Source organism: Hydractinia symbiolongicarpus, chromosome 4, assembly GCF_029227915.1.
Source record: "Hydractinia symbiolongicarpus strain clone_291-10 chromosome 4, HSymV2.1, whole genome shotgun sequence".
In the NCBI taxonomy this organism is placed as follows: Eukaryota; Metazoa; Cnidaria; class Hydrozoa; order Anthoathecata; family Hydractiniidae; genus Hydractinia; species Hydractinia symbiolongicarpus.
Window position 1 is genome coordinate 14828209 of NC_079878.1, and position 11103 is coordinate 14839311.

Here is an 11103-nt window from a genome sequence, read left to right on the forward strand (position 1 = left end):
ATTTCAGAGATATATGAACGAATGTTTATCTGGGCTCCGTGACCCAATTTGTTCAGTCTATTTAGATGACATCTTGTGCTATGGAAAAACATTTGAAGAACACTTGAAAAATGTCAAGACCGTATTGTTACGACTGCAAGAAAAAGGTATCAAGATTAAAGCTTCAAAGTGTAATTTCTTTCAGCGTAAAGTGAAATATCTTGGGCGCATTATCAGTGAGGAGGGATATCACGCAGAAAAAGTAATAGCCTTTCCAGATTATAATAAACCCTTCATTGTACATTGTGATGCTTCGCAAAAAGGACTGGGAGCTGTATTATACCAAAATCAAGGAGGCAAACTAAAGGTCATCAGTTACGCCTCTCGAACGCTAACGAACGCAGAACAAAACTATCATCTTCATAGCGGTAAACTCGAGTTTCTAGCCTTGAAGTGGTCCATAACCGAAAGATTCGCTGACTACTTGGGATATGGCCCACCCTTTGAAATATTCACAGACAACAACCCCCTAACATACATCATGACCACTGCAAAATTAAATGCAACAGGTTTGAGATGGGTGGCAGATCTTTCAAATTATCAATTTACAATAAGGTATAGACCAGGCAAATTACAACAAGACTGTGACTACCTTTCTCAAAATCCTTCACAAATATCCAATCTCATTCATGCATGCACAAAATCTATTCACTCAGACGAAATTGCTTCTATGATTTCAGCAGCAAAAGATCATCATAAACTACTGGAGATGGGAGAACAGGCTCTGGTGGAGATCAATTATCTTGGTATACATTCCTCGGTAATCGATGAAAAGGACTTGATTGCTGAACAACGACTGGATCCTGTAATTCGACCTGTTTTTGAAGCAGTGCTGTCTGGCGTAAAACCGTCTAGAAATCAAAAGCATCATCATAAAACAAAGATACTGCTGAAACAATTCGATAAATTGGACATCAAAAACAACATCCTTATTCGAAATAGCAATAAATACGGAAATCAAATTGTCTTACCGAAAAAGTTTCATGCCACCGTGTATGAAGAGCTTCACGGAAAAATGGCGCATCTTGGAGTGGAAAAACTGGTTGAATTAGCTCGGCAACGCTTTTACTGGCCCAGACTGGAACGTGACATCACATTCTTCATTCGAAATCGTTGTCGTTGCCTGAAAGACAAAAAACCAAACCGAGAGGACAAAGCACCTTTAGTTCCTATCCAGTCGACACGACCGTTTGAGATTGTATCGCTAGACTATCTTCACTTGGACAAATGCAAAGGGGGTTTTGAATATGTTTTGGTAGTGTGTGATCACTTTACACGCTTTACTCAGGCATATGCTACAAAAAACAAGTCTGGACGCAGTGCTGCAGAAAAAATCTTTAATGACCTGGTAATGAAGTATGGATTTCCAACAAGACTTCATCACGACAGAGGAAAAGAATTTAACAACACGCTATTTAAGAGATTGAACGAGCTGTCTGGGATCAAGTCATCAAAAACAACCCCATATCATCCTATGGGTGATGGAATGGTGGAAAGGATGAATAGGACATTCATAAACATGCTAAAGACTCTACCATCAAAGTTCAAAAACAATTGGAAGCAAGAACTACCAAAATTAGCTTTTGCCTATAATAGCACCATATCAAAGTCTACTGGGTACTCACCGTTCTATTTAATGTTCGGACGTCATTCAAGACTACCAATTGATTCAATGTTCGGCTTAGATAACATCCAGAAAGGTAAAACTCATGCAGCCTTCGTGCAAGAGTGGAAAGAATCCCTGGCTGCAGCAACAGAAATTGCTTCAAAGAGTGCTATGGACGGAAAACATCAATACGACAAGCAAGTTCGAGGTTTGGAGTTGAAAGAAGGAGACAGAGTCCTGGTGCAAAATCTAAGTGAGCGAGGCGGTACTGGTAAACTTCGTTCCCATTGGGAAGCAGATGTACATGTGGTTCTACGAAAAGTAGAGGACCTACCTGTGTACGTGATCAGGAGAGAAAGTGGTAAGGGAGAGCCCAGATCCTTGCATCGTAACCTAATGTTAAGATGTGATTTCTTACCATTAGAGATATCAGAGAACCTGAGTAGAACACCAAAGACTGCTGATCTAGAGATCGATGAAGAAATTGACTTTCATATGAGAGCTGAAGACCGTCAAGAAATTGCCAACTTAGACAACACTGCTCTTGTTGAAGGGGAGAGTAGTGCAGATGACACAAATTGTGCAGATAATGCTGATGTTGAAATTCCTGTTGAAGAGGATGATGACTCCATTGACAGGGATGCTGCTGGTCCTGCTTTAAGTATTGCAGATGATGTTGATGATGTAAATCCTGAGGTCCCTGAGACTTCTGACCTCCCCAAGAATCCAGATGCAGACAATGATGCAGCAGATGAAACTATCCCATATCAGGTTGATGAAGTTTGGATGAGTGGAGAAAAGTCTACAAAACCTGAGGACACAACAGCACAACACAAACAAAATGAAATCCGAAGTTCAGGTCGAAATCGAAGACCTCCTCGGCGATTGACTTATGATTGAACGTATGTATGTATTACTGTATATAATGTTGTGTTGCAATCTATATGCTTAGAAGACTGCAAAAAGTTCTGCATGGGACACGATAAACAAGAAATGCTGATGTATAGAAGCAAAGTAATAACATGATGAACAACGAAAAAGACATGAAGAGGCATAAGAAGCATCAGGAAGAATCAATCCGTAGTTTGGGTGGAAGATTATGTTGTGGTGCCTAAAGCTAGCTGGGGAGGCTAAGTATCAATTAAATTATGAAATTTGTATGGCAAAGAAGTGCCCTGCACTGGATATGGCAGGCTGATCACTTGTCAACAGACATCCAACTGTTGCAGATGTTGCTGAAATTAATTTTGAAATTATTGTTCAGCACAATTTCTAATGATTTTTTCTTATCTACATAAAAGATTCTCCTCCTCGAAAAAGAAAATCGACGATTTCAAAGTTCGACGAGCCTACGAGTGGCCACGATTCCATCAACGTGAAGACAAAATGCAACAAGCAAGAAGTCCATGTCAAGCAACGACTAACTCGAACCCTACTACGAAGTAATAAATTACACGTAAAAAGGCTGACTTCTAACTAAACAATGTGTTATATGAAGCAACAACGAAAAGGTGATAACTGAGAACGAATTCTCAAGATATACTTTGCTCCGACAAAACGTACAGAACCTTTGAAAAAACCAGGGGCGAGTGTGAGATATATTAGTTGTAAAACCTTGTTCCTCTTTCTTGTAGCTGGATACCATTTTGTTTTGGGTTAAGTCTACACCAGTTGAGTCTGGTACCCAGCTTTCCCCAGTTCCTATCAAGTGCATTTTAGTATACTGTGCCTAATTGAGCTCACATCAGGGAGGCTAGGCCCAAGTAAGGAAACCTATAAGTAGAGGCACAGTAGGCAGTGCAGGTTGGTTGGTTGTAACAAAGAAATGTGTGCTAAGAAAGTATAGATGACAAGAAAGTAGTCTTTTATATGGACACACCCTCTAACACATGGAGCTTAACCAACATTGTATTTTGCTCAATGCAAACTTTATAGGCAAAAATTGTTTGCAGATCAGTTTTAAAATTTAATTAGAACCCTGTAGTTTAGAGACCACACTGTTATTCAGGGCTTGATATCTGAAACAAGTCCACAGGTTCTACTTGCACTGAGACTTGTTCAGGTTATGAACACAATATTAAATTAAATAACTAATTATAAAGAAGCACCCATCCTCCATTTATCAAAGTATGTTACCTTAATCAAAGAAATTTTTGAGAAATAAAGACAGTGAAAATATTTCATGATATATACTTTTGCAACAAAGAAATTTTTGAAATTATTTTACATTTGTTATATATATATATATTATTATATTGTTTAGATTTGTTATAGAAAAATTAACAAAAATTAGTTTTCAATCATAAAACCTACATTTTACATAATGAATATTATACTACAATAAAATTCTTCAAAAAATACCGTATATTGATTAGTTACCTCTTCTTTTTTGCAGAATAGCAGGCCTATCTTAATAAGAAAACAACACCCAAGTAATAAATCGCCCTCCCGCCAAGGTTACAATAATTTAAACTGGGTGATAAATCTAAATAAATAAATAAGTTTATAAACACATATTTTATCACAAGTCTTTTTATCTATTTTATTTTATCTTTTTTATATATTATGGTTGTTTTTTACCGTAAATAATAAGAAAGAGAACATTGATTTGCATGTGAGATGAAGTGATATTGCTCAGGCAGAAAAACTTTATTTAGAATTGGGGGAGCAATTAATGGCTCAGCTACCTCATTTCTCAAAATTAGGTGAGCCTTTGAGTGAGCAAGAGCAATTGCTCTCCCCTTACTGATAGGCCTGGAATAGACTCAACCAGATTCTTTTTTCTCCAGAATAAAAATATTTTCTCATTCCTTAAATTAATTCTCTGGAAAAATAAAAAAATTAGCTAAAAATACTCTGGAATGTACTGCACAAACTTTTGCAAATTGAAAAATTAGTGAAATTTCAGAAAATAAAAATTTCTAAGATTAAAGCAACAATCTAGGTTTTGTTGCACTTTGATGGTCAGACTTTCCAAGTTAAATCCTGTGATGGAATTGATGAATTATCCCAAGGTTATGTGATGATAAAAAAAGTGTTTTTAACTGTCTGGGGGAAACCCTTGAAAGTAGATTATGTTGATAAGAGCTGCATGTTATAATGTATAGACACTATTTTATTGCAGTTTTTGTAATTTCTTTTGGCAGCTTCAGTCATTTTTTCTCAATAAAAATGTTTTTTAGGAAGACTCTTGCATTTTGTTGCATGGAATTTTTATCGTTTCAATACATAAGTGTCTTATTAAATAATGTATACAGTTAATATTAGAAATTATTTGTATAGATTAATATTTTTTACATTTTGCAACATTAATTATTGCGGTTTAGCATGTCCCAAAGGTAGATTGCATTTTGCACCACAAATTATTGTGGTGTTGTGGAAAAACTGCAATATTTTATGCCACAATAATTTAAAGGGATCCCAAGGTACTTTTACAAGTTGGAACCATCTAAAAGATTTGCATGAGAAATGCTAAATGATATATTCACTTTTTGTTAAAACTTCATGCATATATAGCTGGCTTATTAAATATTTAATTTTCTTGTCGCCCGACCGCCATCTTGGACATCGTCGACCTTCTTCTTCGGGTAAGTCGTCCACGTATTACTTGCTGAATATGAAGGAGATATAGTATTCAACATGCGTTAGACCTATGTGTACGTTCCCAAGCCTTGTGGAGATAATGAATTCCTATTGTCCATATGCCCCACTTTAGCACAAAATATCCTAGACTCTAAACAACAGTGTACCATGGAGCGTATTTTCCTGTAGCACACTGTAGTGTGGCTCATCAATGTCTGTTGTCGAGTGTAGTACAATGTAGTAAAGCGTAATTTTTTGTAGCGATGTGTAGCAGTACGCTATTTTCTGTAGCAGGCCGTAGTAGAACGTATTTCTTTGTAGTAGAGCGTAGTAGCCTGGAGTAGAGCATTATAGAGCGTATTTCTCTGTAGTACAGTGTAGTAGCCGGTAGTAGAGTGTAGTAGCTTGTAGTAGAGTGTAGTAGAGCGTATTTCTCTGTAGTAGAGAGTATTTCTCTGTAGTAAAGCGAATTTCTCTGTAGTAGAGAGCGTAGTAGAATATATTTCTCTGTACACACGGCAACAGACATTGATGAGCCACACTACAGTGTGCTACAGGAAAATACGCTCCATGGTACACTGTTGTTTAGAGTCTAGGATATTTTGTGCTAAAGTGGGGCATATGGACAATAGGAATTCATTATCTCCACAAGGCTTGGGAACGTACATAGGTCTAACGCATGTTGAATACTATATCTCCTTCATATTCAGGAAGTAATACGTGGACGACTTACCCATGTTGAATACTATATCTCCTTTATATTCAGGAAGTAATACGTGGACGACTTACCCTTCTTCGTTAAAAATTTTCATTTTAGCCCCAGTCTTTTTTAGTGGCACGTGACCGTGTTAAGTAATATTTTAGTAGCGCTTTAATTACTACCGACTATATAGCCACCTCGTTCCCAGGGCATTTTGCCTTGTTGATAAGTTGATAGCGGCGAAAAGGCCCTGGAACAGGCTGGTCACATGATCGCTTATTTTTTTTTTAATCACCAATCTTATTCTTAATATATTATTTATAACTAGTCGATAAGGCCCGTGGAAAAATCCACTTGTGCAGATTAAAAACGATAAAGAAGCGTTATTTAAATTTTGATTACGTCAGCAACCCATCCATAAAAAAATATTGAGAACCTTTTCCTCACGTTGCCTCTATTGGTAGAGCTTAAAATGCTGATCAACAAAATGTATATGATCATGCGCTTTTAATAAGCGGTTAATGAGATATAAGGGTTTAAAAATTTTGCTGATGTCAGCAATAGCCAGTCAAATTTGTATACTTGTTGCCTTCATTGTATAGATCTTAAAACGCTGATCAAGAAAATGTATAGGATCATGTACTTTGGACAAACGGTTGCAGAGATAATAGGGTTTGAAGGATTTTGGTTGACGTCATTAACCCATCCATTCCGAAACGGATTTGGAGACCCGGGTTTGGGAATATAACCCAAATTGGTCCTAGGTGGTCCCTAGCTACCCACGTGGTGAAAAATCATTGACGTCACCACCTCGTTTCCAAGTTATTTGGCCTCAAATTTTAGGTGCACTGTAATGGCTTCGTTAATTTAATGTATATTCCTTTGACGTTAATATTATTTTAGTGTTGAAGTTTCGTAAATTACAGAACAATTTTATGGGTGATGTTTTAAAGACTTTGTCAAAGAAAATAGTGAAGAATATAATCCACTTTGCAAAAGTGACAGACAGACAGAACTGGCGTATTATTATATAGACTAGTCGATAAGGCCCGTAGAAAAATTCACTTAGGCAGAAGGACAATGGAAAAATAGGTTGTTTTAGATTTTTACTGACGTCAGCAGTGCAATTACAAAAATTTTTTGGCGAAATTTAGTTTATTCGTTGCCTGTACTGTGCAGAGGTTTAAACGCTGACCAAGAAAATGATAAAAACAGACACTCATAGAGTACTTTTTCTCTCATAAAAAAACAAGCTGATCACAGAAAAACGTAGAGAATAAAAAAAATGTGCGTAATATAAGCACGTGACAGTTCTAACATAAAATAATAGAACCACCGGTTCACAACTAAATAAAAGATAGCAAGTGAGCGTCACATATTTCAACACTCCCACTTGACGGTCACTCCGTCACGATAGTCATTTCGTCAATGTCAAATTCAATGTATCTTGGTCACTCCAAGTTCTAAGCGAAGCTTCTCGAACTGTGGTCGAGGGAGTCCCTTTGTCAATAAATCGGCAATCATTTCCTGCGTTGGACAGTATTTCAGCTTAATCTCCTTGGTCAGCGTCGCGTATGTAATGGTACTTGATGTCAATGTGTTTTGTTCGTGAGTGATGTGCGGGGTTTTTCGCAAGAGCGATTGCACCTTGGTTGTCTTCAAAAATCGTAGTAGCATTTGCCTGTTTGAACCCCATACCATCAAGCAGGACTCGCAACCATACTGCCTCTTGTGTTGCACTGCATAATGAAACGTATTCAGCTTCGGTCGAAGAAAGTGCAACGATTGACTGACGTTTCGATTTCCATGAAATCGTGGAATTTCCGATTTGGAATACGTAACCGGAAGTCGATTTTTGTGTTACCACATCTCCAGCCCAATCAGCGTCGGCGAAGCCACGTAAACAGTTCATCGTTTCGTAAGCTTTACTCCCCTTGTACACCAAACCATAGTCGATGGTTCCTTTAACGTATCGGAGAACTCGTTTAACACCAACCCAATGTTGCTTTCCAGGTTTCGACATGTGTTGACTAAGCACTCCCACTGCAGCGGACAAGTCTGGTCTGGTCCCAAACGATGCGTACGTCAGACATCCAATGACAGATTGGTACTCTTTCAGATTGACTGGTTCTTCGTCATCTCTCAGCTTTTTGAACTTTGTGTTGGGTTCGAGTGGAGTAGCTACTGGCTTGCAATCTTCCATTCCAAATCGTTTTAGCACAGATGATAAGAACGCGTGTTGGTCGATTGTAAGTACCCCATCCTTACGGTTTCGTTTGACGGCCATCCCAAAAATGTAGTGAACTTCCCCTTCGTCACCCATTTCGAAACGTTCACCTATCTGTTTCTTTTCGGAGAGGAGTTCTTTGTCGTTGTTTGATGCAATCAGCAGGTCGTCGACGTATACAGCAATAAGGAGGATAACTTCCTGTCCGTCCTTGATGAATCGTTTGAGATAGATGCAAGGGTCAGCATCGTTTTGTATGTATCCTGATTCCTTGAGGTATTTGTCGATGGTTTTGTTCCAGCATCGTGCAGACTGTTTCAAGCCATAGAGACTCTTTCGCAATCGACAAACCTTGTTCGGATGTTTCTTGTCGATGAAGCCTTCCGGTTGCTTAACGAAAATCTCTTCCTCGAGATCTCCTTTTAGGAATGCTGTTGTAACATCCATTTAGTGGAGGTTTAAGTCAAGTTGATTGGCAGTGGCTAGTACAGTACGAATAGAACTATACTTTGCGACAGGTGAGAAAACTTCGTCACAGTCGACACCGGGTTTTTGAGAGTATCCCTGTGCAACAAGACGAGCTTTACACCGGGTGATCTCGCCTTTAGCATCACGTTTGTGCTTAAAGACCCATTTACTGCCAACAATGTTCTTACCGGGGGGTAAGTCAACCAAGTCCCGGGTTTGGTTCTGTTTCAGCGAATCAAATTCATTACAAAGTGCTTCAGACCATAGCTTTGAGTTCACACCGCTTAAAGCTTCTTCAATGGTCGTTGGCTCCTCAGTGTCCATAGCTGCGACCGATGCCGCCTCCATCAGGTTCCACCAATTACCTGTCAGAACGTTCAGTCTGTCAGGTGGTCTCCTTGCTCGTTGTGGTCTGGCATCTTCTTCGACAGCGACTTGCGGTTCACCGATGTTGTTTCCTGGTTGTTCCGTTTCAGCTTCTGCCTCAGCTTCTGCCTCAGCTTCTCTGAATGTTCCAGTAAAAAATTCGTGAGTTACGTTGTCCGATTTTTCGATGTCAAAAGCTTTCTCTACGAAGATGACATCACGACTTCGAAGCATCTCGTTTCAGGATTGAACAGTTTGTACCCTTTTTCGTTCGCAGGGTATCCAACTAAAACGCATGGAAACGATTTCTTCTGGAGTTTTCCATTACGTTTTGATTCAGGAATATGCACGTACGTTTTGCAGCCAAACACTTTCAGGCCACTAACTTCAGGCTTTTTACCGTGCCAAAGTTCATAAGGCGTTGCTCCCTTCAGTGCAGCAGTAGGACTTCGGTTCCGTGTGTAGGATGCGGTAGATACAGCTTCAGCCCATAGGTTAAGGGGTTTCCTTGCGTGATGCAGCATTGATCGTGCAGTTTCCAGTAGGGTGCGGTTCATGCGTTCAGCAACTCCGTTTTGTTGTGGAGAGTATGGAATGGTCGGTTCACGTTGAATTCCTTGATTGTTGCAGAATTCATCAAAGGCCTTTGAGAAGTATTCACCACCATTATCTGAGCGAAGGCGTTTTATAGTTTCGTTCTCCACGTGTAATCGTTCAACTTTCAATCCAGTGCGATTTTCAACAAGGTTTACAAACTGCCCAAACTTTTTGAGCACTTCAGACTTTTGCTTCATCATGTAGACAGTAGTGTATCTTGAGAAATCGTCTATAAAAGTCACAAAGTACCTGGAACCTCCCACTGAAGGTACATCCATCGGTCCACACACGTCACTGTGAATCAGCTCGAGCAATCTGGTTGTGGTGCTTTGCGATTTCTTTGGGAATGATTTGCGATGCTGTTTCCCCATTGCACATCCTTCGCAGATGCGATCGACGGCTTCCTTGGTATCGATATTCAGGCCATTTACCATCTCTTTATCGTTTAAGAGTTTGAGGTTGTCGTATCCCAGATGACCGTATCGTTGGTGCCATAGCTCGATTGAATCCTGTTTGATTGTTTTCCCGATACAGCACGTTTCCTCGTTTCGTGGCTTTATCGTGTTAAGTTTGTAAAGTTTACCGTACTTATGTCCAATAGTATACTGCTTCCCCTCCTTGGTGATATCGCAATCCTTGCCTTTGAACTGCACATCGACTCCCTTATCGGTTAGGTAAGATAGAGAGAACAGTTTGTTTTGGATCTTCGGCACGTAAAGTACGTCGTGTAGCACAGTTTTGACCTTTTCATTTTTGCTCAAAATGGTCAAATGTACATTTCCTTTCCCGAAAGCATTCAGCACGTGATCATCGGCGAGTTTTACCTTTATAGGCGTTTCAAAACTGGAATAGTCTCTTAAGCTTTTCAAATTATGGGTCATGTGAGAAGAAGCACCAGAGTCAATCCACCACTCATCCTCGTTTACTTCAGAGGATTTCAGAGCTAGTTCATTATCGTGATCATCGTTAGCGAGATTTGCGTTTTCTTTCTTCTGGTCACTTTTCTTCTTAAAACAGTCACGAGCATAATGTCCTGGTTTCTTGCAGTAATGACATTTACCGGATTTCTTGTTGTTGGGCTTTGACGAAAAAAGGGCATCACCAGAAGTTTCAGCTTCAGCAGGCTTTTTCTTTTCGCTTTCGTGAATAAGCCTGTCCCTAACATAATCCCAGGTTAGATTGTCCTCAGCAATTGTTTCAAGCGCCGTTATTAAATAGTTATACTCTTCGGGTAAACTACTAATAAGAAGAATAACTAGGTCCTTTTCTGCAATAGCATCATCAATCGCTTCCAGGTGCTCTGACAATGTCTTAATGTTGTTTATGTGTTCAGTCATATTTTGACCTCTAGCCATCTTTGCTGAATATAATTTTCTCCGATAGAAAATCCTTTTTGAAAGTGTTTTTTGCTGAAAATGTTTTTCAAGATTTTCCCATGCTTCCTTAGCCGATTTCGTAGAGCGAACGTAAATTTCTAAGTTTGTTGAAATTCCCAAACAAATGGCGGCAAACGCTTGG